Here is a 26,350-nt window from a genome sequence, read left to right as displayed (position 1 = left end):
TAATCATACATTCCCAGTCTTTCCTTGCTTATAGCAAATTTACGTGATATAGCTGTTTGGGTTTTCTCTTCCCAGGTTGATATACTCTCTAATTCATCTCCCCAACCTTTTCCCGGACTTCATATGGCCCTTGCCACTTGGCCATGAGCTTACTTTCTGCTGGGGGCACTAAGACTAATACCTGATCCCCTTGGACATTGACCATACCAGGGGTGCAACAAAGTGCCATTAGTTGCATAAGGATTAAAAGTGAATTTAGGCTGTGTACCCACGATGTGTTTTTCAAGCGTTTTTGCTGCGGAATTTTCCGCAGCGTAAACGCTTGGGAAACGCATGGTAAGCCTTCTGCCATGGTCCCCTATGCAATTCCGCACTTTCAATGCCCATGCTGCGGATTTTTCTGCAGCGTTTATGCTGCTCTCAAAAATCCGCAGCATGTCCATTAATTTTGCGTTTTCGCCACCATTGACTTGCATTAGAACGCGCCAATTCTGCAAGACTGCTTCTGTACATGCTTAATTGGCGCGTTGTAATGTCTGGATGGTACCCGAGTGTGGAGAAGAGAAGACTCTCATCCACACCCAGGTACCATAGAAACTGTAAAAAAAAGAATAAAATAAAAAATAAAGATTATATTCACCTACCGACAGCCCCCGGTCTCCTTCCCTGTGCTTGCCAGCAGACTGAAGGACCTGCGCTGACGTCACAGTCATGTGACAGCAGGTCTTTCACTGCAGTGTCTCGAGATCAGCTGGCAGCCAGGAAGGAGCGCAGCAACACACGCCGGGCCATCGGAAGGTAAGTATCAAGGTTTATTTTTTTATTTTTAACCACTCTAAAGGTCACACTATATAAATCCATGCTGTTTGCATGGATTTATATAGTGTGACCTAGTTGTCAAGCACTTTCCAAGTGATGCTAAAATCGCTTTGAAAGCGCTTGTCAATCCGCATGCGGAAACGCATGTGAATCCACATGTATTACGCTGGAAAAACGCATGTACAATCCGCATGCGTTTTTTCTGCCAGGGAGATGCAGAAATGCTGCAGAAATTTTCTGCTTCATTTCTGCATTGTGGGCACATAGCCTTAATGTAAATGATTAAGTAGCTGAATTTCCATTTTGGGGTAACAAACTCCTTTTGAGAGATTCCTTGCAGTTACTTTGCATGTTGATTTACTTTGTAAGGACACACGTGCACACATTTCAGATTTTGTCACCTTTTTTCTGTGCAGATTTGTCACAAAACCTAAAGGGTTTCCCGATGCCAGGAAAGTGACTGAGAATCCTGACGTCTCCTGCACATGTTACTTATTTGTGACTTGCAGGTTTGGTGAAGATATAATTCTGCAGGATGTCAATTCTGTCAGCGTTTTTGCTGCAGATTTCACCCACACTGATGAGTGCGGAAAAATCTGCACCTATTTACAGCATTTTCCAGACAAGAGATGGAGAAACCAAAAGCTTAATGTGTGCACACAGCCTAATAGACGTCATTACTAGTGTTGAGCGAGCATGCTCGACACTGCTCGTTACTCGCCCGAGCATCTCACTACTCGGGATGTTCGGCGAGCACCGAGCATTTCCGGGTTACTCGGGCGGGAGCTCGGGTCTCCGCCCTGCATGTTTGGCGCTCTTTACAGAGCCAATGAACATGCAGGGATTGCCAGCCAGTCACTGTAATGCCGCAGCCATGTTGTTTGTGGGCATTACAGTGATTGGCTGGCCGCCCAGCGTCATCTCGAGTATTTAAAACCGGGCGCCGCCATCTTGGACTCAGTCGCCCGGGATCACACAGTGTAGGGAAAGTGCTGCTGATTTAGGGAGAGATATATACTGCGAAATAGTTAGTGTAGGGTCTGTAAAAGCTGCCAGATCAAACAAACCATCCTTCTCAGGACTAATATCCATCCCAGATATCAGGCAGGCAGGCAGGCTGTATAGGAAACGCAGTGGTTATACCAACAAACGCTGCATTACAGTCCTGTGTGCTCTTGCTGCTCAAATTGCTAGACTTAGCTCCAGGTCTCGGGGGCCAGGAAAAATCCTTTTTTTTTTTTTTCATCTAAATCCTCTTTTTTTCTCCGCTAGAAGTGGTGGAAGAGGAGATCCCATGTAGCGATGCCCAAATATTTGAACAGCCAAGGCGACGCTGGCGCAATTTGTCACAAGAGATGGACGATGACGAGACACAATTGCCACGAAGTGAGGAGGAGGATCGTGGTGCGGAAGTGGAAGAGGAGGACGTGGTGGATGACCTAGTAACTGACCCAAGGTGGCAGGAGGACACGCAGAGCGAGGCGAGCAGCACACAGGGGGAGGGAGGCAGAGCACCCCAACAGACAGGAAGAAGCAGTGTGTTGGCTGCACACAGAAGGCGGGCAACCGTTCCCCGTAACACCAACACGAGGGACGTTGCCAGTACAACCGGTAGGTCTTCCAGAGTCTGGAATTTTTTTAAAGACTCTGCTGATAACCCCAAAAAGGCCATTTGTACCACCTGCCATGCCAGTGCCAGCAGGGGTGACAAAAGTACCAGCCTGACCACCACCAACATGATCAGGCACATGTCAGCAAAGCACCCGACTTTGTGGGGCGAACCCCAGGGTCCACGACCAGTGTCAGCGGGTGTCACCACTGCTTTTTCCGCCGTTGTGCGTGTAAGAGAACCCCCTGTTGTGCGTGCAAGGCAATCCCCTGTCCATACTGCATGCAAAGATTCCCCCTCCTCTCAGTCTTCACTTGTTATGGCAGTTTCTCAAGAAACAGCATCAACGTCCACGTCAGCGTTCAATTGTCCTTATCCCAGACCTTTGAACGAAAGAGCAAATTCGCAGCCAACGCCCCACAGGCCACAGTCCTAAATTCGCACATTTCACGACTGCTTACGTTGGAAATGCTGCCTTTTAGGCTGGTGGAGACGGAATCCTTCCGCAACCTTGTGGCGGTGGCCGTCCCTCGGTGCTCGGTCCCCAGCCGACACTATTTTGCCCGGTGTGCCATCCCCGCACTACACAAGCATGTGTCCCAAAACATCTGCCGTGCCCTCAACAACGCAATTACTGGGAGAGTCCACCTGACAACGGACACGTGGACAAGAGCTTGTGGCCAGGGACGGTACATCTCTCTGACGGCACACTGGGTAAACATAGTGGAAGCCGGGAACCAGTCGGACCTTGGGACGGAACACATCCTCTCCACACCGAGGATTGCGTGCCCTATGTCAGTCAGAGTTGCCCCCACAGTGTACAGCTCCTGATGATCATCCTCCTCATGTTCACCCTCCATCTCAGATATCACCGCATCAGTTACAAGCTGGAAGCACTGCCGTACTGCCTCCGCCAAGCTGCAACAGGCTGTGCTGAAACTCATAAACTTAGGTGATAAACCTCACAGTTGTGGACAGCTGTGAAAGAGCAGGCAGATCTGTGGCTGAGACCGCTGAACCTACGTCCAGGCATGGTCGTGTGTGACAATGGCCGTAACCTGGTGGCGGCTCTGAGGCGAGATCACACACGTACCATGCCTGGGTCATGTGCTTAAGCTCGTGGTTCAGCGGTTTCTTAAATCGTACCCCGAGTTGCCAGATCTGCTCGTCGAAGTACGCCGCCTGTCAGCTCATTTTCAGAAGTCGGCTACAGCTTCCGCCGCCCTTGCTGTGTTGCAACAGAGTTTGCAGCTTCCGTCACACCGACTTGTGTGTGATGTCCCTACACGTTGGAACTCTACCCTCCACATGTTGCAAAGGATTTGTGAGCAGAAGAGAGCAGTTGTAGAGTACCAGCTGCAACAAGGCCGTCGATATTCAGGTCAGACTCCACACATAAGACCTCAGGAGTGGACCTGGATGTCTGACATATGTACCATCCTGACAAACTTTGAGGAGTCCACCAAGATGGTGAGTGGCGATGACGCCATCATTAGCGTCAGCATCCCACTTGTCTGTCTTTTGCAACGCACTCTGCAGAGAATTAAAGAGGAGGCATTGCAGCCAGAGTATGATGAGATGGATCAAGAAGCCGTAGCGGGCTATTACACACAGCCCAGCCTCATCTCATCCCAATGTGCATTGGGGGACCATGAGGGAGAGGAGGAGGAGGAAGAAAAACAGGAGCTGGTATCATGTTCTTTAGACGGTAGTACCTGTACAACTGTCATATCATCGGTTTAGCGTGGGTGGCCTGAGGACGGGGAGGAGGAGGAGAGCATGGTCAGTCGTGATCTTGGTGAGCACACGGAAGTCTTGCCCGTTACCAGTCTGGCACGCATGGCTGACTTTATGTTACGCTGCCTTAACCGTGACCCTCGCGTTGTCAAAATGTTGGGTGACAGTCATTACTGGTTGGTGACACTTTTAGACCCCCGCTACAAGGAGAACTTTCACTCTCTTATTCCTGAGGTGGAGAGGTCTACAAAAATGGGGCAGTACCAGAAGGCTCTTGCTGCAGAACTGTTAAAAAAAAAATTCCCATCTGAACACGCTATCGGCAGAGGTCACAGTTGGTTGCCCAACCAAGGCGTACAGGCGAGCGAGACTCAACTCCAATCCAGCAGAGGCAGGGGAACACTGTCAACGTTCTGGGACAGTTTTCTGAGACCCACCCAATTTACAGGCCCTGAGGCTCAGGGTTCTCTCACAAGGAGTGGAAAGTTTCAAAAGATGGTGAGGGGGAGTACCTTGCCGACCGTACCAGCGTCCTCCGTGATTCCTCTGTGCCTTTTAATTATTGGGTATCCAAGCTGGACGCTTGGAATGAACTTTCTCTGTATGCCTTGGAGGTCCTGGCCTTCCCTGCCGCTAGCGTGTTATCGGAGCCTGTTTTTAGTGCCGCTGGGGGAATTATAACTGATAAGTGTTAGAACTCTCCTGTTAGGTTTTTTCTAGTTTGCTTGTCACATGACCTTTTTTGCCTATTTAAACCTGCTCTGCCCTTCTGGCCTTGCTGGACTTCATTGTAATTTCAACTCTTTATCTAGCCAGGTGCTTTGTTACCTTACTCCGTCAGTTTAGCTAGGTCTCTTGACCTCTATTTTCTATGTTGATTTGTTTGTCCTTTTCTGCTACAATTTCTGTTAGGAGGTGTCCATCTTACTCCCAGTCCCTAGTTCTTGTAGGGATCCCTCCCTCACATCTATAGGTCTTCGTACAGACTAGCTGAGGACTTTAGCGGGTCTGATCACAGGATCAGGTTCCTCGCTACAACGTAGCGGGTTAAGCTTAGTTCTATTGTAGGGGCAGATCTCCTGTCTTTCCTTAGTGCTTGTAGCAGATCATAACAGTAAGTCCAGCCCAAAAATATCTAAGGAAAGACTTCCCATTTCCATCATGGTGTCGGTTCAGGATTTGGCTCAACGCCTGCAGGGACTCTCTCTGGAGGTGGCCGAGCTCCAACAACACGTGAGTAGCTGTTCTGGAGCACATTTTGTGGAGCCAAAGGTATGTTTGCCTGATTTATATTTTGGTGATCAAGAAGATTTTTTTTCCTTTTAAAAATGCTTGTTTATTATATTTTCGTTTGAGACCCAGATCCTCTGGTGATGAATCACAGCGCATAGGGTTCATAATGTCACTTTTGCGCAAAGAACCTCAGGGATGGGCCTTTTCTCTCCAACCTAGTGATCCATGCTTTAGATCAGTGGATAGTTTTTTTCTGCTTTGGGTCTGTTGTATGATGATCCTGATCGTGTCTCATCAGCTGAGACTGAATTGAGACGTTTGAGGCAGGGATCAGGTAATGTGGAAAAATATTGTTCTCACTTACGTCGGTGGTCTGCCCAGGTGGGGTGGAACGATTCAGCTTTGAAAAGTTTGTTTCTTGCGGGGCTAGGTGAAAGGGTTAAGGATCTGCTGATTGCTTATCCCACACCTGGAAACTTGCAGGAGGCAATGCAATTAGCTATACGGGTGGACAGGAGACTGCGTGCAAGGGTTAATGAGAGTAAAACCTCTGCCATGTCAGCTCCGAGTCTTGAGAGGGTCTGTACTGACATTGGAGAGCCGATGGAGATTGGGGCGATGGCACCCCGCTCTCAGGAAAAGGACCGCAGGTTTTCTGAAGGTTTGTGCTTTTATTGCGGAAAATCTGATCATTTCATTAAGAACTGTGTGCTTCGTATGAACAAAGAAAAAAAAAAGGTCAGTTACGCCCATATAGCCTGTTTAAATACTAAGCGGGTATTCCTCTCTGCTACTACCGTTGCTCAGGAAGAGTTAATTGAATTTCGGGTATTTGTGGATTGTGGTTCTACTCTGAATGTGATTGATGGGGGGATTCTTGGAAAAACTTAAATTAAAACCCAAACCTTTGTCATCCCCTATTGCTGTGGTTTCCGTCGATGGCTCTCCCTTGAAGAGTGTTACTCACAAGGTCTGTGAATTTCCCCTCACTATTAATGGTGTTCACCAAGAGAATTTGGATTTGGTAGTATTAAATAATTTGCCTTGTCCAGTAGTTTTGGGGTTGCCCTGGTTAAAATTGTACAATCCTGTACTGGATTGGTCTACCAAAGAAATTAAGTCCTGGAGCCCTAAGTGTTATGACAAGTGTTGTAACGGACGTATTGCTGCGGTGGAAAAAGGGGAATTACCTGTACCTATTCAGGATTGTTGGAGAGTTTTTTCTGAGGAGGAGTCACAAAATTTGCCTCCCCATAGAGACTATGATTGTACCATTGAATTTGTCCATGGAGCGACTCTTCCTAAAAGTCGTTTATTTAATCTTACTATTCCTGAGAGAAAGGCTTTGGAGGAATACATACAGACAAGCTTGGCCGCTGGTCACATTAGGCCTTCCAAGTCTCTTGTGGCTGTTGGATTTTTTTTTGTTAAAAAAAAGGACGGCGGTTTACGTCCTTGTCTGGATTTTCGTGAGATTAATAAAATTACTGTACGCAATCCTTACCCACTGCCATTGATTCCTGATTTGTTTAACCAGTTAGTGGGGGCCAAGTGGTTCTCTAAAATTGATGTCCGGGGGGCATACAATTTGTTGCGCATGAAGGACGGTGATGAATGGAAGACTGCTTTTAACACTCCTGTGGGTCATTTTGAGAATCTGGTTATGCCTTTCGGTCTTACCAATGCACCAGCATTTTTTCAGAATCTTATTAATGACATCCTTAGACCTTTGATCGGCAAAAATTTGGTTGTGTATTTGGATGACATTTTGATTTTTTCAACGGATCTGGAGTCTCATTGGCGGAGCGTACGTGAGGTATTACAGTTATTAATTGACAATTCGCTTTTTGCTAAGCTGGAGAAATGTGAGTTCGCTGTACAGAGAATTAGTTTTTTGGGCTACATTATCTCCAGCGAGGGCTTTGAGATGGACCCGGTGAAAGTTCAAGCTGTGCAGGAATTGCCTAGGCCTATTGGTTTGAAATCGATACAGAGGTTTTTGGGTTTCGCCAATTAATACAGAAAATTCATTAAAAATTTTTCTATTATTGTCAAACCACTGACCGATCTCACCAGGAAAGGTGCTAATGCGGTTCAGTGGACTACTGAGGCCATTGAAGCTTTTGTGTTTCTAAAGGAGAGGTTCAGCTCTGCTCCCATCCTTATGCAGCCTGATGTGACTAAGCCGTTTTTGGTTGAGGTTGATGCTTCTTCGGTGGGGGTTGGTGCGGTGTTGTCTCAGAAAAACAAGGATGGAGTACATCCCTGTGCTTTTTTTTCAAAAAAATTTTCTGAGACTGAACTTAATTACGATATTGGTAATCGGGAATTGTTGGCTATTAAACTCGCATTTGAACACTGGCGTCATCTCTTGGAAGGTGCTGAATTTCCCATTCAGGTTTTCACTGATCATAAAAATCTGATCTATCTTGATGCTGCCAAGCGCTTGAATGCCCGTCAGGCTAGGGGGGCACTTTTTTTCTCGCGGTTTAATTTTTCTGTTACTTACATCCCGGGTACCAAGAATGTTAAATCTGATGCTTTGTCTCGCAGCTTGTCTCCCATGGTCGGTGCTGAGGAGGAGGAGAGCATTTTACAAGAAGGTGTTGTGATTGCTGCATTGGACTCCGTTTTGGAAGATGAGATTCTTAAAGCACAGGAGAATGCCCCATCTAACACTCCCCATGGGAGGTTGTTTGTGCCTAGGACCTTTAGGAGAGATTTGTTTGTTGAGTGTCATGAGTCTCGGTTGGCAGGTCATCCAGGAATTTCTGAGACCAAGAGACTTGTGGGTCGCAGTTTTTGGTGGCCTGGATGGCAGAAGGAAGTTATTAAGTGGGTGCGTCAATGTACTGTGTGTGCTAGATCTAAGTCTTCACATGCTCCTGCTGCGGGATTGCTTTGCCCTCTGGAGGTTCCTAGTGCACCTTGGACACATCTGGCTATGGACTTTATTACTGACCTTCCCCCCTCTGAGGGTTTCACGGTCATCTGGGTGGTCGTGGACCGTTTTAGCAAGATGTGTCACTTGGTTCCCTTCATCAAACTGCCCTGCGCTAAGACGCTCGCTAAGGCCTTTGTCAAGGAGATTGTCAGACTCCATGGCCTTCCTACTGACATTGTTTCTGATAGGGGACCTCAGTTCGTGGCTCGTTTTTGGCGTGCCTTTTGTGACAGGTTGGGAGTTCATTTGTCATTTTCATCTGGATATCATCCTGAGTCTAATGGCCAGACAGAAAGGAAGAACCAGGATGTTGAGCAGTTCTTGCATTGTTTTGTGGCAGACAATCAAGAGGGGTGGTCTGAGTTTCTGCCACTTGCTGAATTTGCTCTTCACAACCATACATCCTCTTCTGCTGGGTGTTCGCCTTTTTTTTGTTGTTCTAGGAGACATCCGTCTTTTGGGTCATTCTCCAAATTGGTATCGGCTGTACCTGAGGAGGAGAGTTTTTCCGGTGATTTGGAAAGAGTTTGGACGGATGTGCGTGGTAATCTGCAGGAAGCTAACAAAAAATCTAAGAGGTACTTTGACAGGAAACGTCAAAAGGTTTTGTTTACGGCTGGTGACATGGTTTGGTTGTTCTCTAAGAATCTGCGGTTGAGGATTCCTTCTAAAAAACTGGGTCCCAAGTTTGTAGGGCCCTTTAAGGTGCTTCAGGTAGTTAACCAATCTGCTGTTAGGTTGGAGATTCCCACCTCCTGGAAGATTAATCCGGTGTTCCATGTTTCTCTATTGAAAAAAGCTGATGTATCTGATAGAGACGCCACTGCCACTGTTCCTCTGGTGGTGGAGGACGGTGAATATGAAATTTCCCGCATCCTTAATTCTAGACGGTATAGAGGGAGTTTGCAGTATCTCATCCCTTGGAAGGGTTTCGGTCCCGAGGATAACTCATGGGTGAGGGCGGATGATGTTTCTGCTTCCAGACTTGTCAGAGCATTTCACAGGAGGTTTCCTGATAAGCCTGGGCCTAGGGGATCCGGAGGATCCTCATAGAAGAGGGGGTACTGTTAGAACTCTCCTGTTGGGTTTTTTCTAGTTTGCTGGTCACATGACCTTTTTTGCCTATTTAAACCTGCTCTGCCCTTCTGGCCTTGCTGGACTTCATTGTAATTTCAACTCTTTATCTAGCCAGGTGCTTTGTTACCTTACTCCGTCAGTTTAGCTAGGTCTCTTGACCTCTATTTTCTATGTTGTTTTGTTTGTCCTTTTCTGCTACAATTTCTGTTAGGAGGTGTCCATCTTTCTCCCAGTCCCTAGTTCTTGTAGGGATCCCTCCCTCACATCTATAGGTCTTCATACAGACTAGCTGAGGACTTTAGCGGGTCTGATCACAGGATCAGGTTCCCCGTTACATCGTAGGGATTAAGCTTAGTTCTATTGTAGGGACAGATCTCCTGTCTTTCCTTAGTGCTTGTAGCAGATCATAACAATAAACGCACTCAGCCATGTGAGGATTTTTTTTTTTTTTTCAGAACGAGTTGTAGTTTTGAATGATGCAATTAATTTTGCTATAAAACATACATTATAAAAGAGGCAGCCATACTTGCCAATACCTAGTCGCAATACTAATATACTACGGTATGTATCAGCCCTCAGGTGAAGACAGAGCTGGTGCAAAATACTAATGAAATAACCACTCTCACACCTACCATTTTTTTTTTTGGACCATAAGACGCACCTAGGTTTTAGAGGAGAAAAAAAAAATTGAAGCAAAAAACGTGTTCATGATGCACTTTTAAGGGGGAGGAGGTCTTCTTCTGACACTGGTATAGGGGTAGTGTCCCCCAATTCTGACAATATCCCCCATCCTGGTATGTATGCATGGCACCCCTAATCCCTATCCTGGTGTGCATGGCACCCCTAATCCCTTTCCTGGTGTGCATGGCACCCCTAATCCCTTTCCTGGTGTGCATGGCACCCCTAATCCCTGTCCTGGTATGCATGGCACCCCTCATTCCTGTCTTGGTATGCATGGCACCCCTCATCCCTGTCCTGGTATGCATGGCACCCATCATCCCTGTCCTGGTATGCATGGCACCCCTCATCCCTGTCCTGGTATGCATGGCACCCCTCATCCCTGTCCTGGTATGCATGGCAACCCTCATCCCTTTCCTGGTATGCATGGCAACCCTCATCCCTGTCCTGGTATGCATGGCACCCCTCATCCCTGTCCTGGTATGCATGGCACCCCTCATCCCTGTCCTGGTATGCATGGCACCCCTCATCCCTGTCCTGGTATGCATGGCACCCCTCATCCCTGTCCTGGTATGCATGGCACCCCTCATCCCTGTCCTGGTATGCATGGCACCCCTCATCCCTGTCCTGGTATGCATGGCACCCCTCATCCCTGTCCTGGTATGCATGGCACCCCTCATCCCTGTCCTGGTATGCATGGCACCCCTCATCCCTGTCCTGGTATGCATGGCACCCCTCATCCCTGTCCTGGTATGCATGGCACCCCTCATCCCTGTCCTTGGTATGCATGGCACCCCTCATCCCTGTCCTGGTATGCATGGCACCCCTCATCCCTGTCCTGGTATGCATGGCACAGCAATCCCCATCCTGGTATGCATGGCACAGCAGTCCCCATCCTGGTATGCATGGCACCCCTAATCCCTATCCTGTTATGTATGACCCCCTCATCTTTATCCTGTTACATATGCCCCCATCATCTTTATCCTGGTATGTATGGCCCGCTCATCTTTATTCTGGTTTGTATGGCCCCCTCATCTTTATCCTGGTTTGTATGGCCCCCTCATCCTTATCCTAGTATGCATGGTCCCCGTAATCCCCATCATGCTGCACATATAAAAAAATAAATATATAAACACTCCTACTCACCTTTCTTCTCTCCTCCAGCGCTGACGCCTGTCTGCCCGCACTGATCTCCCCATGTGAGCCGCGCATGGCGTTGTGGCACCCCAGGGGTTTGGTTTCCACAGTAATGTAATGTTATGTCTGAGAGCAGGTGGGAGGTCCTTTGGTCAGGGATCCTGTGCATGCCACACCTCCTGCCCAGTCTTGGGAGGGGAAAAACTTCCCCTATATAAACCCGGGGCTGAGGCAGGGTTAGGAGTCTAGGAGAGTAGAGACGAGAAACAGTCATAGGAAGAAACAGCAGAAGCTCAGTGGGAGCAATACTACTACGAGTCAGGGGCTGGCAGCTGCAGAGCTCGCCCTGACTGAGAAGCTTTCTTACCGGACCCGGCGTCCGAGGCTGTGGGGACTAACTCTTACCCAGCAGCAGAAGCCGACCGGCAGGGGATTTCAGGTCCTCAGGCCCAGAAACCCGAAGGCACGGTCACACGCGTGGGACCAGCACCGCCATCGTGGAGCGGAAGCCATTAGAAGGCCCCGAGTCACCGGCCATACGGGTGAGCACCACACGGCACACTCAGGGACGTGGGCTACTTATATCCGCTTCTAGCAAGGTAGCCAGAAGAGTACAGTCAGTTTGGGAGGCCTACAACTCCGCCTGGCCAGGGGAGATCCCATCTGCTCAAGGACTGACCAGGCCCCGTTCGCTAGCAAGTACTCCGGGAGGGTCTATCGTTGTTACCAGTAAAGACCCTGAACTACACCGCACCGTCTCTGAGTGGTTCCTGCTACCCCCATCTTCCACGTCGGCTGCCCTGAGGCCATACCCCTCCCGTTGGGGGTTATACTATCACGCTGCACAATTCTACACCGGCCTCAGCGGTCTGCCCTGCAGCGGCAGCTCCATAGCTGCAAATCAACGGGTGGCGTAGTCGACACTCAAATAACATCTATCAAGACTGCCACACACTGAGTTTGACTCCCTGGGCACGGACCGGGTCCCCGCCACTCGGAGACTACAACCCTCATCTGATCCGGTTCCGGGTAAGCCCCCGTGCGCGAGACGCTGCGCGACACAGCAGGCCCAGGGGCGCGTCAACTTTGGCGTAGCCGGCAGGATTTCGTGCCCGCAACCACCGCGTACTGCGTGCCTGAAAAGCAAAGACTGTTCAAACTTACCAGTGGTGAGGTTTCCCGCCATCCGGCGCCATCTTCTGCCTTCTTCCCGCCATCCGCGAAGTTTTCCCGCCATCCGGCGCCATCTTCGGCCTTCTTCCCGCCATCCGTGGAGTTTTCCCGCCATTGGACGCCATCTTGAGGACGCCGCGCGGGAAGAAGAGGGGCGTGGACTCCGAAAGCGCGCGAGAACTGAAGCCCCGCCTCACGTCCGGACGTAAGGTCCTGGAAGGAGCCCAGCAGACGCCGACGTCACCGGAGCGCGACGGAAGGTCCTCAACCCTGACGATCTACTGCGGAGCCGCGGCCTACGGAACAGGATCATCGCAAGGTAGGCCACGGTCCACTAGGGGGGAGGAAGATGTCGGATACGGAGGAGAGCTTCACTGCCTCAAGCCCCGCCAGCGTCACCGCTGCTGCAGTTATGCCCTTCACCATGCCCTATATCCCGGGAGCAGCTTGGCTACCCCAGTACTCAGGGGAGTCACATACCCTGCATGACTTTAGAGAAAAGCTGGATAGCCTCTTCCAGGTGTACCCCCTCACAGAAGAGCAAAAAGTGAGCATCCTGGTGGCCCAACTAACCGGGGCAGCCAAAAGGGAAGTAAAATCCTGGCCACCTGGGAGGAAGACTGTCGCAGGGATACTAACCCGGCTGAAGGATACCTTTGATACCCGCACCTCAGCCGAGATTAAGCTTAGATTTTACGGGTGCAAGCAGCGAGCGCATGAGAGTATAAGGGACTATGCACTAAACCTACAAGAGGCCCTGAGGGCCATTAAGCAGACCGACCCTGATGGAGTGGGAAACGAGGACAGGCTGTTGACCGAACAATTTATAGAGGGACTATATTGTAATGCCCACCGAACCCAGTTGCAGGCGATGGCCTTACAGGATCCCCATCTGGGCTTTGCACAGTTCAAGGACAGAGCCATCCGGGTGCTCCGAGAACCGGCACCGGGTGGCGTTGTGACCCACAGGCGCCCAGCTATCACTTACCACCAGGAGGCGGCGCCCTTGTCGGCAGGGCCTGTGGGAGCTGATGCGCAGGCTTTGGACAATGACCCGGCTCCAGACCTACACCATCAGGTCCAAGAGCTAGCTAAGAGCGTTGCTGCGCTAACCCGAACTGTGCAGTCTTTACACGTTTCCACCCCAGGGAAGATCCAGCTGGCATCCGGACCGGAGGACATCCCGTGGCGTCGACCAAGGAGGACCCCACCGGCCAGAGGAAGACCCAGTGACCGATACAGCGAGGCCGGACGACCCATCTGCCGCCGCTGCAATCAACCCGGACATATGGCAAGGTACTGTTCTTTAAACGGGCACAACCTGGGGTAGAGGGCCAACCCCCAGGAAAAAGATCACCAGGCCCATCGAACTGGCGCGACAGATATGTGGGAGGACGTCCAGTCTTGCCTGTGGTACTGGATGGCATTCCCATGAGTGCCCTACTGGACACCGGGTCACAGGTCACCACCATCCCGTACGTGCTCTTTAAGCAGTACTGGAATGACTCGGATATTACCCGCTACCCTGACGACGACTTGAGTATCATCGCCAGCAATGGCCAGCCCGTGCCACAGATCGGATTTAAAGAGGTGACCATCAAAATCGGTAGAGTCGAACTGGCAGCACAGGGACTGATCATTGTAGATATTGACAAACATGAGAGTCACCCAAAAATAACTCTAGGAACTAATGTAATTGAAAATTGTCTTGCAGAGGTGATTTTCCTTTTACAGCAGGTTGCCAAGAACGCCAGCTCCGGCGAGCAGCGGGTGCTCCAGAAAGAGATCCGGGCACTGATGCGACGGCAACAGGTGGAACTCTCCGGCGGTGAGATTGGTAGCGTAAGAATGTGTGACCCTTTTCCTATTGCCATGCCCCCAAAAAGTGAAATGATGATTTGGTGCCGGGCAGCTATTGGTCTGAGAGGTAGGGATTACCAGGCAATGGTAGAACCAGTTTACTCGGACAGTAGGCCCACCATTTTGACAGCACGGGGGGTGGTTGATGTACGCCATGGGAGGGTGCCCGTTCGCATAATAAATATCGGGGAGAGGGAAGTATACCTGCCCCGGTATGCCACGCTAGCCAAATTATATACCATTAACCAAAATTCTATACAATCTGTGGAACCCTTGCCTCCATCTCACCCGGAGGAAGGTAACGGCTCTAAGAAAAACATGGAGGACTGGTGTCAGCAACTACATCTGGGTACTGACTCCACTCCCGCACACCAGAAACAAGGAGTCTATCGGGTGGTTCAAGAGTACGAGAGAGTGTTCAGTAAACACCCGTTAGACTTCGGGCGAGTCAAGGGGGTAGAACACCACATCCCCACGGGAGACCATCCTCCTATAAAAGAGAGGTATCGACCCGTACCCCCTGCCCACTACCAACACGCCAAGGGGATGCTTAGAGACATGAAGGAGGCTGGGGTGATCAGGGATAGCTGTAGCCCCTGGGCAGCTCCACTAGTCTTAGTCAGAAAAAAAGACAACACCATGAGGATGTGTGTAGATTACCGGAAAATCAACCGTATCACACACAAGGATGCGTACCCCTTAGCAAGGATAGAGGAGTCATTGGCTGCTTTAAGATCTGCTAACTTCTTCTCTACCTTGGATCTCACTAGCGGGTACTGGCAGGTTCCTGTAGCAGAGGCGGACCGGGAGAAGACCGCATTCACCACCCCGATGGGACTTAGCGAGTTCACCTGCATGCCGTTCGGACTCTGCAACGCACCAGGAACCTTCCAACGACTAATGGAGTGTTGTCTGGGCCACAGAAACTTCGAGACGGTCCTGTTGTACCTGGACGATGTCATCGTATATTCCAAGACGTATGAGGACCACCTGAAACACCTGGCGGAAGTGTTCGAAGCTCTGGCGAGTTACGGCCTAAAGGTGAAACCCTCCAAGTGTCACCTCCTGAAACCAAAGGTGCAGTACCTGGGACACGTGGTGAGCGCTGACGGAGTGGCTCCCGACCCTGATAAGATCACCGCAATTAAGGAATGGCCAAGCCCCTCCAGCGTAAAAGAAGTGCGGCAGTTCCTCGGGTTGGTAGGCTACTACCGAAGGTTTATTCCCGGTTTCACCAAAAAGGCAGCACCTATGCAGGACCTCCTGATAGGCCAGTCCCGGAAGGCCAAGAACCAGAAGCCGCCCTTCAAATGGGAGGAGCTGGAAGAAGAGTCCTTCCGCCAGCTGAAGATGGCCCTCACGGGTGACGAAATCCTGGCGTACCCGGATTATAGCCAGCCCTTTATCCTCTACACCGACGCCAGTAACATCGGGCTAGGAGCCGTACTGTCCCAGATCCAGCAGGGGAAGGAACGAGTAATCGCCTACGCCAGCCGAAAACTGCGACCCACCGAAAGGAACCCCGAGAATTACAGCTCATTTAAGCTAGAGTTCCTGGCCGTAGTATGGGCAGTCACCGAGCGCTTTAAGCATTACCTCGCTTCTTCCCGGTTCACCGTGTACACGGATAACAACCCGTTGACACACCTGGACACGGCAAGACTCGGTGCCCTGGAGCAGAGGTGGATGGCCCGTCTGTCCAACTACGAGTTCACAATCAAATACCGGGCCGGACGCTCCAATACCAACGCGGACGCCCTGTCCAGAATGCCCAACCTGCCGGACGAAGGAGAAGATCCGGAGGGACTGGAAGAAGTTGAACTCCCTGCGTTCCACCGTCATGGGACTATCCAGTATTCCCACCGGGTAAGGAGTAAGCAGGCTGCTACGTTGAACCCCTTACCTCACTACAACTGGGCGGAAACGCAAGACAGCGACCCTGCCGTCCGACTGGTGAAGGAGATGCTGACTCGCCCGGAGGCTTGCCTTGAACCAGACGCTCCGGAGGAAGCCAAACAACTATGGGCAGAGAAGAGTCGACTGTTCCTTTACAAGGGGAAGTTGTGCCGCAGAATGGTTAACTCCCGGACGCATGAACTAATCTGGCAAGTAGTGGTGCCACGAAGAGACGCAGCCATGGTGATGGAGGCATACCACGACGGAGCTGGACACTTCGGGTGGAAGAAGCTGGAGTTCCTGCTGCGCGAGCGATTCCACTGGGTAGGCATGAGGGGAACCATTGAGAAGTGGTGCAGAGACTGTGGCCCGTGCAACCTGAGAAGGAAGGACCATGCCAGCCAGAAGACTCCCCTGCAGTCCATCGTCACCCGGCAACCGTTGGAACTGGTAGCCTTGGATCATGTAAAACTGACCCCAAGCAGAAGTGGCTACGTCTACGCGTTAACCATCGTGGATCATTACTCCCGGTTCTTGGTTGTCGTCCCCGTCAAGGACTTAACGGCTCAAACAGCAGCTAGAGCCTTCCAGCAGCACTTCTGCCGTCCACACGGGTACCCAGACCAAGTGCTGACGGACCAGGGACCTGCCTTTGAAGCGGAGGTCTTCCAGGAATTCTGCAATCTGTATGGCTGCCGGAAGATAAGGACGACACCCTACCATCCGCAAACTAATGGACTTTGTGAGAAAATGAACCAGGTGGTAATGGATCTTCTAAAAACGTTGCCCCTGGAAGAACGCAGTCTGTGGCCTGAGAAGTTGCCCGATCTGGTGGACCTATACAACCACATCCCGGTAGGTTCCACCAACTGTACCCCGGCTTACCTAATGAGGGCAAGACCTTGTAAGTTACCTGTTGACCTGGAAATGGGAGTCCTGACACCCGAGGACACTTCACCAGAAGCAGACTGGGACACAGAGAGGCAGCAGCTGTACCGGAGAGTACAGGAGAGCGTGGAGCGAAGTCTCTGTCAGGCTAGGGAAAGGCAAGAGAAAACTTACAACCAGTATGCTCCCGCTGTTCCCCTGGTACCCGGAGAGCAGGTCTTGAAGAGGAAGAGACGGCTCCACAAGTTGGACGATCAGTGGGAGAAGGACCCGTACACCGTACTGCCCTCAAGCCACGAGAACCCGAAGGTTTGTACCATCAGTAAAGACGGAGGGGAAACCACAGCCATTGTATCCCGGGACCACCTGAAGAAGTGTCCCGAACAACTGAGGAACCCTGAAGAGGAACAAGAAGACCATCGACCCGTAGAGGAAAGGGAAGATATGGTTAGTACTGTGCTCGGGGACTTCCCTCGGTCTTGGACTCAAGTCAATGGTGCAGTTGTGGTACCCGTACTCACCTTCCTCCAACCAGCATCCCAAGCACCTACGGAGCAACAGGTAGAGCTGGAAGAACAGCCGGTCCAGGAGGCAGAAGACCCCACACCCGCAGACCAGGAGGATCAACCCTCTGCTTGCAGTGAGCCTGCCATATCCCTAGTGAGCCAAAGAGCCGGTAGACAGCTGCCCAGTTTACCCTTGACAGCTCCTACACCCTGTAGTTCAGGGCCAGACAGTCAGCTCCGTAGGTCCACTAGGGCTACTAGAGGCCAGTTACCCGCACGTTGGAGGATTTGAAGTGTATAAATTGTTTTATTTATGTTTACCTGTGTATTGTTGCTTGTGTATAATTTTGTGTTTCTAGTTATTTGTAGGAGTCCTTGGTGGATTTACCGGGAATCCTTGTACATAGTTGGAGCGTAACCCAGGACGGACTAAAGACTGTTAAGGACTCGGGGCAGGACAAACCCCTACCTGGTTACGTCTCCCTGTTTTGGTGAAATGGACACCTTGCTTTTCTTCAAAGACTGCACCCGGTTACGGACATGCCGTAACCATCTTTATGTGTTTTTCTTATTGTATTATTATTGTTTTTACTTTGTTATGTTTTCCTAAAATATGTTTAGTCCCGGAGTACTAAATTTCACTAGGGGGGAATGTGGCACCCCAGGGGTTTGGTTTCCACAGTAATGTAATGTTATGTCTGAGAGCAGGTGGGAGGTCCTTTGGTCAGGGATCCTGTGCATGCCACACCTCCTGCCCAGTCTTGGGAGGGGAAGAACTTCCCCTATATAAACCCGGGGCTGAGGCAGGGTTAGGAGTCTAGGAGAGTAGAGACGAGAAACAGTCATAGGAAGAAACAGCAGAAGCTCAGTGGGAGCAATACTACTACGAGTCAGGGGCTGGCAGCTGCAGAGCTCGCCCTGACTGAGAAGCTTTCTTACCGGACCCGGCGTCCGAGGCTGTGGGGACTAACTCTTACCCTGCAGCAGAAGTCGACCGGCAGGGGATTTCAGGTCCTCAGGCCCAGAAACCCGAAGGCACGGTCACACGCGTGGGACCAGCACCGCCATCGTGGAGCGGAAGCCATTAGAAGGCCCCGAGTCACCGGCCATACGGGTGAGCACCACACGGCACACTCAGGGACGTGGGCTACTTATATCCGCTTCTAGCAAGGTAGCCAGAAGAGTACAGTCAGTTTGGGAGGCCTACAACTCCGCCTGGCCCATCTGCTCAAGGACTGACCAGGCCCCGTTCGCTAGCAAGTACTCCGGGAGGGTCTATCGTTGTTACCAGTAAAGACCCTGAACTACACCGCACCGTCTCTGAGTGGTTCCTGCTACCCCCATCTTCCACGTCGGCTGCCCTGAGGCCATACCCCTCCCGTTGGGGGTTATACTATCACGCTGCACAATTCTACACCGGCCTCAGCGGTCTTCCCTGCAGCGGCAGCTCCATAGCTGCAAATCAACGGGTGGCGTAGTCGACACTCAAATAACATCTATCAAGACTGCCACACACTGAGTTTGACTCCCTGGGCACGGACCGGGTCCCCGCCACTCGGAGACTACAACCCTCATCTGATCCGGTTCCGGGTAAGCCCCCGTGCGCGAGACGCTGCGCGACACAGCAGGCCCAGGGGCGCGTCAGCGTCACTGCCATGCGCGGCTCAGAAGGAAAGATCAGCTGTCGGAAGTCACTGCTCCCCGCGCCGGGACTGTGTGCGCGGGGATCAGTGACTTCATGCTCCTTCATAGCCGGCACACAGCTTAGCCGCGCTGCGGCTCCTGCTGCTGCCGGGTTATCTCGTGTGCCCGCTTATTAAAGGGCATGAATATTCACCCCCTCCCCACGCCCATGGACATGGAGAGAGGTTAAATATTCATGCCCTTTAACAGCGGGCACAGGCGATTCCGGCAGCAGCTGCGGCTACACTGTGTGCTGCTATTAAGGAGCATGAATATTCAGTGTTCCCCATGGGCGTGGGGAGCAGTGAATATTCATTTTCTTTAGCAGCGGGGACAGCGTAGGCTGCTGCCTCCTGTGCCCCGCTCCCCACACCACAGTATATATACTCACCCCTCCCCAACATTCGGACTATAAGATGCACCCCCCATTTTCCTCCAAAATTTTGGAGGAAAAAAATGCGTCTTATAGTCTGAAAAATACGGTACTATTCATGTAGGGGATTAGAAATGCACAGGATAAGGCTTGTATAGGGCGCCAGTCACACAGATACATGTAGTGCAACATGCCAACTTGCTGCCTATTAGTGATGCCAAAGCTATTACAGAATTTCCCCAAAAATAAGCCCTAGCATGATTTTACAGGATTTTTGGAGGATGCTTGACATATAGGCCCTACTCCAAAAATAAGTCTTAGTTAGTCAGGGCTGGCGTTAGGAGAGGGGAGCAACTGGGCAATTTATCAGGGCCCCTACTCTTTGGGGCTCCCTAAGCATTTCTATTCCAAGGCTGCTTAAGGACCTTTGGTGATATCATAGTCATGTGACCATAATGTCAGCAAAGGTTCTTGAACTGTGGGAGCCTAGAGTAACTGAAGAGTAGATAGACTGGTATGTAGGGGGGGAGACTGGACAATTTCTCTAGGTTCCCACTCTGAGGCCCTCAGCGTTTCTATTCCAAGGTTCAGACTACTTAAGGACCTTTGGAGAAATCACTGTCCTATGACCCTGATGTCACCAAAGGTCTTTTAACAGAGGAAGTCTAGAGGAGCTGAGACAGGCTGGTATGTATATGCAGTGTGTGTGTCTGTGTATATTCTTGTGTATGTGCAATGTGTGTGATATGACATGATTATTATATATGGATAAATGAAGACATTCCCTGAAAATAAGCCCTAACCCATCTTTTTGAGCAAAAAATGATATAAGACCTTGTCTTATTTTCTGTAAAAGATGCTAGATCAGGCGGTCTGCCGAGCACTATATATGTGCACCCTACAAGAACAGACACATGGTTTCCACCAACACTACAAAAGCCTGGCTGCATCCTGCAAGGATGGAAAATTATGTAAGGTATTAGTTAATATTTTGACCAAAATATGTAAGCCTGCACCTACGTCAGGGGTCCTCATTGTCTTTCCAGCGAAAAGACAATATAACGTATTGGAAAACCAGATTTAACGCTGGCAGTAAAATGTTTTACCTCATAGAAAGAATAAGGCTGTGTGCCCACAATGTGTTTTTCAAGCATTTATGCTGCGGAATTTCCGCAGTATAAACGCTTCAAAAACGCTTGGTAATCCGCCCCCCATGGTCCCCAATGACAAGACGCACTTTCAATGCCCATGCTGCGTTTTTTTCCGCAGCGTTTATGCTACGCTCAAAAATCTGCAGCATGTCCATTAATTTTGCGGAAGCGCGGCGTAATCGCCGCCATTGACTTGCTTTGAGACGCATATAATCCGTGTCAGTACATTTGTACTCACGGATTATATGCGTTTCTATGTGCGGATGGTACCCAGGTCTGGAGTAGAGTAGACTCTCATCCAGACCTGGGTACCATAGAAACTGTAAAAAATAGAATTTAAAATAAAAAATAAAGTTTATACTCTCCTTCCGATGTCTTCCCGGTGTTTTGTCTGCTACGTCCAGTGACTTGCAATGTTCGCGTGGTTGTGAAGGACCTGCCATGACGTCACTGAGTCATGTGACCCATCACATGGCTCAATGACGTCACCGCAGGTCCTTCACACCACCGCGAGCAGTGCAAGACACTGGACGGAGCAGACAAAACACCGGGAAGACATCGGAAGGTGAGTATAAACTTTATTTTTTTTTAGTTTTCACCATTCTTATTCTCTTTTTTAACTAACTTGGTCACACTACTATAAATCCATGTCCGTTGCAACAAGGTGGACAAGTTGTCAAGCACTTTTCCAAGTGATGCTAAAATCGCTTGGAAAAGTACTTGATAACCCGCATGCAGAAATGCGCATGCAAAGACGCTTCACAAACGCTTCTACCTGGCGGGAAAAACGCATGTAAAATCCGCATGCGTTTTTCCTGCCAGGGAGAAGCGTAAAAAATATGCAGCATTTCTGCATCGTGGGCACATAGCCTCAGCCTCGATCCCATGCTGTCCTGTCTGTATACTTGCTTTTGCTTCATTCTCTGCCCAGGAGCTGTGGTTCCTGCACAGTCAGACAGCCATTACACAGTATACGATTATCTCCACACATTATATTTTTACACATCCAATTGTGGAACTTATTAATCCAATGTATGTTGATTAAAATGTACTTTAATATGACAACCCCTTTTGAACTTGGAGGGACCCTTTACTGCCGTGCAGCAATCATAAATGCCCAAAGGCAAAACCCTCTTGGGGAGGGGAGAATAAGTGAACATGTTTGTTGGTAATGCCTCAGTGTTGTTGGACACGTGCACTTATTGGCACTTGCAGTAATCGTTGTTTATGGCTACTTGTAGCATCTGCACAGTGGAAACCTACCTTACTTAAAGGGGTTGTCCGTACTTGGCCAGTGCCAATCTCTTGAATGAAATTGGAAAACCCTATACTTACCTCCCACACCAGTGCCGTTCCAGCAGTGTTGGCGCCAGGTCTCTCGGTGCTCACGTGACAATATGAAATCTGCAGCCAATTGGGGGGTGTGATCGTCCACTCTGATGAAATAATAAAGGCAACAGCCGGCGACATAGTGTCATGTGAGTGCCAGGAGACCCGATGCCTAATATTGCTGAAAAGGCGCCAGTGCAGGAGGTGAGTATAAGCCTCTCTTATTTAACATGGAGAACTCAGGCATTTAGGATGGGGTTGTCCAAGTAGAACTCTTGTGTATATTATTTAGCCAAAATTAAAATATACCAAATATCCACATGTGCAAATACCGTATATAAAGCCTTTTACTCCAAATTCCGTTATTTCTCCTCTGATCTCATCAGTGGCCGTTCATTCAAAGCCACAAATTGTTTGTCTATCCTGATATCTTGTGGAACAGCCTGGCCTCACATGGGTTCTCCTCCCTCTTATCTCGGACCCTCAGTATTGACACCCTCACTTTTTTCATGCCCCTACATCTTTATATTTAATGCGGAAAGACTACCAGGAAATGTAGTTTCTGATCACTTGAGTCTTTTCTAATGTGATCGGTTTCATTATACCCTTATACCATCCACAGCAGTATACGAAAAGGAGTGTAGGTGTGAGTTGTGCAGAGGTAGTGGCTGCACCCAGGCACTGATGCGGAAATCCCAGCTCCCCTCTGCCCATTACCGTTCACCAGTTTTATATGTGATGCATGGTGGTTCAGCAGACAGATTCTAGGGCAAAATAACTACTAAATAATGCCATGTTATAATGACAGATCTGTCACAAGCAGTTTTTCAAGTTGTAGAGCAATAACCTGAATCTCCCCAGTTGTTCTTTCATAACCATAGTCACCAGCATTCATAACCATAGTCACCAGCATTCATAACCATATTCACCAGCATTCATAACCATATTCACCAGCATTCATAACCATAGTCACCAGCATTCATAACCATATTCACCAGCATTCATAACCATATTCACCAGCATTCATAACCATATTCACCAGCATTCATAACCATAGTCACCAGCATTCATAACCATAGTCACCAGCATTCATAACCATATTCACCAGCATTCATAACCATATTCACCAGCATTCATAACCATAGTCACCAGCATTCATAACCATAGTCACCAGCATTCATAACCATATTCACCAGCATTCATAACCATAGTCACCAGCATTCATAACCATAGTCACCAGCATTCATAACCATATTCACCAGCATTCATAACCATAGTCACCAGCATTCATAACCATATTCACCAGCATTCATAACCATAGTCACCAGCATTCATAACCATAGTCACCAGCATTCATAACCATATTCACCAGCATTCATAACCATAGTCACCAGCATTCATAACCATATTCACCAGCATTCATAACCATAGTCACCAGCATTCATAACCATATTCACCAGCATTCATAACCATATTCACCAGCATTCATAACCATAGTCACCAGCATTGGCTGCAATTTCATGAAACCTCATTGTGCGCTAAGGGGATAATATATCATCTAGACATATTCAGAGATAAAGCTAAAATACAACACCAATAGCACAGTAATAATGGCGATCATTTATTGAAAGCAATGTAATATATAGAAATTTTTTATTTTTCCATGTATAATGTAGCCAGCAAGGGTGAGTCTATTTTAGCTTTTAATAATTATTTGCTAAAATAAAGTGGCTGACATTACAAATTATTTCCTAAATGGGCACAAAGCTGCCAGTCAGCGAGCAACACTGACCATAGCACTGGATAGGGGAAAGCTGTGGACCCCGTATAGCCAGGTTGACAATCGCACCAAGGACGGCTGTAGATGCCGCAGTTGTGTCCTGTAATTCATGCGTCACATCTCCCAACAAGGATTCCAGAGTTTGGATTTTATGACTTGACTTCTGAATCCACCTGGGGAACGTGGCACAGGGGCCTCATTGCTGCTTATGCTCCATCCCAGTTGGCACAGAGCAGACTGCCAGTGGTCACGTTGGCAGTGGAGCAGCAGCTTTCAGCCCTCTGTAAGTAGGTCAGATACATTGTGTGACTGCTTTGCCGCAGATCAGCACATATAGAGATGGAGGTAATAGGAAGATGTGGAAGAATGTTCTTCAGATTGGCAGGCCAGCCATGCTTGTTACTGATGACATGAAACATGATGATGTTGGCATTTTGAGTGCAGGTAGTAGGAGCTGATGGTACAGAAATAAATGAACTCCAGTAGATAGTCTTGCGTCAAGATACAGGAGGATTAGATGGTATGACGGTATTATGCTGTTTCTCCGCTTAGTGGTAAGTTGTGCTCCATGCTGGACCCACAAACGGGAAACTCGTGAAAATCCTCTGTTCTCTAGCAGGAATTGTCTCGTTCACGCCATCACTGCGCGGTGCTGGGATCTGCTGTCTCATGGTGACATACGGGTTCCTTCCTATAATAACTGGAGATGGCGCTTTTCCTGTCCTTATGTCTTTCCAGTTTATATTTGAAAAGAAGGGGTGCGTTCTGATTTTTCCATTAACCCCTAGCCGGACATAATGGTCTTTGCAGAGTAGTTTGGACATAATGTCCATAGCATCGTGGTCAGTGAGGTTTTCATATGATGGTTCTTCGTACAAGACATTATTCACAATCTCTTCAGTGGTGTCTCCTGGAAATGGTGAGTCTTGGAAAATCATGTCGTACAATATGACTCCAAAGGCGAACCAGTCCACACCTTCACCATAAGCGTCTCCCATGATCATTTCTGGGGCGCCATACCCAGGTGTTCCACTGAAATCTCTGGCATTAAATCTCTTATCAAACTCGTATAGAGATAGTCCAAAATCAGTAATCTTTATGTGCCCGTCACCAGTCAGCAGGATGTTATCCGGTTTTAAGTCCCGGTGAATGATGTCATTGCTGTGCAGGAATTGTAGGCCACAAACGATTTCTGCTCCTATAAATGTTACAGGTTCCTTCAGGGGAATGGTACTGTATATATAGTGAAGCAGATCCCCTCCACTGGCCAGCTCGGTGACAAAATACGCATGGTTTTCCGTATGAAACGCGGCATGGCAATGGGTTAGGAATCTGCTGTTGTGGCTAAGCTTCAGGACATGGTGTTCTACAAGGCATTCAGGGAAGGAGATTAGGCTTTCTTTCTTAATGATTTTAAGGGCCACACTTTCTTTCCTTATTTTATCAGTGGCCAGCATAACCTTCCCATAACTCCCTTGTCCAAGTATGCCATGGCAGATAAACTTATCCCTGGTGAGAGGGACAGTGGTCTTTATTTTTTTGCTACTGGGGCCACTACATTCACCTGAGATGTCATCTTGACTGGTGGCTGGATCTTCATGATGTTTCCTTTTTCTCCCAGTTCTCTTCTCTTCTGCTGCACTTTCATTACCTTTCAGGTTAATGATCCTGGTTGGACCCAAAGTACTCAGTTTTTTTAGATTATCAGCTCGATTTGTGATGTATCCCACAAGCTTTTCACATCTGTTTTGTACAGTGTCTAGGAAGGAAATATTCTGGGTTCCCTCATTGACAGGTAATACCTGACCAACCTGCCAGGATTTCTTGGAATCCATCTTCCTTATCTTTGCTGGAGGTTCCTGGTTATTTCCAGTGTCTTCTCCATCTGGTGTTTCTTTCCTTTTTCTCTTTCTATTCCCTGTAAAGTCCATGTTGCATCAGGCAACAACAGGGCAATTATCCAAAAACGTATGTAAAATTATCAGAGAATGCAATCCACACGTATATTGTAGTCAAAGCCAACTACAACTAAAGCTCAATGGCTGCAGTCAGTTGTTTATGGAACTTTGTGGAATGTGATGTCACTGTGCCGGTGATGTCACACTCACTGTGATGTCAGCAGATGCATGCGAGTGTTCCATCTCTGCTGAACGTGAAAGTCTCAGAAGGGGCGGGGCTTAGTCACCATTGACTATAATGGAGTCTGTTGAGTGGGTAGTATTTAGTGACCTGAAGCTGGAAATCAGTGGGATAAATGACATCAGGATTCAGGAATAAGTTACAGTAGTTTTATATTTGTTTTGATTTATTTTATACAAAAAAAGAGCATGGACCGCACCTCCAAAAAAATCATACATTGATCTAATGCCTCTCAGCAAAAATATACATAACTGAACATGAGGTTCTTAGTTTAACATTCTGATCAGACTGTATGAAGCCCACTGCCACGTCACGGCAAACCTCGTAGTGGGTCCTAA

Source organism: Phyllobates terribilis, unplaced genomic scaffold (genome assembly GCF_046119375.1).
Source record: "Phyllobates terribilis strain yellow unplaced genomic scaffold, ASM4611937v1 Scaffold_966__1_contigs__length_505384, whole genome shotgun sequence".
NCBI classification, from domain to species: domain Eukaryota; kingdom Metazoa; phylum Chordata; class Amphibia; order Anura; family Dendrobatidae; genus Phyllobates; species Phyllobates terribilis.
The sequence above is the reverse complement of the archived record's forward strand: the minus strand, read 5'-3'. Positions refer to the sequence as shown.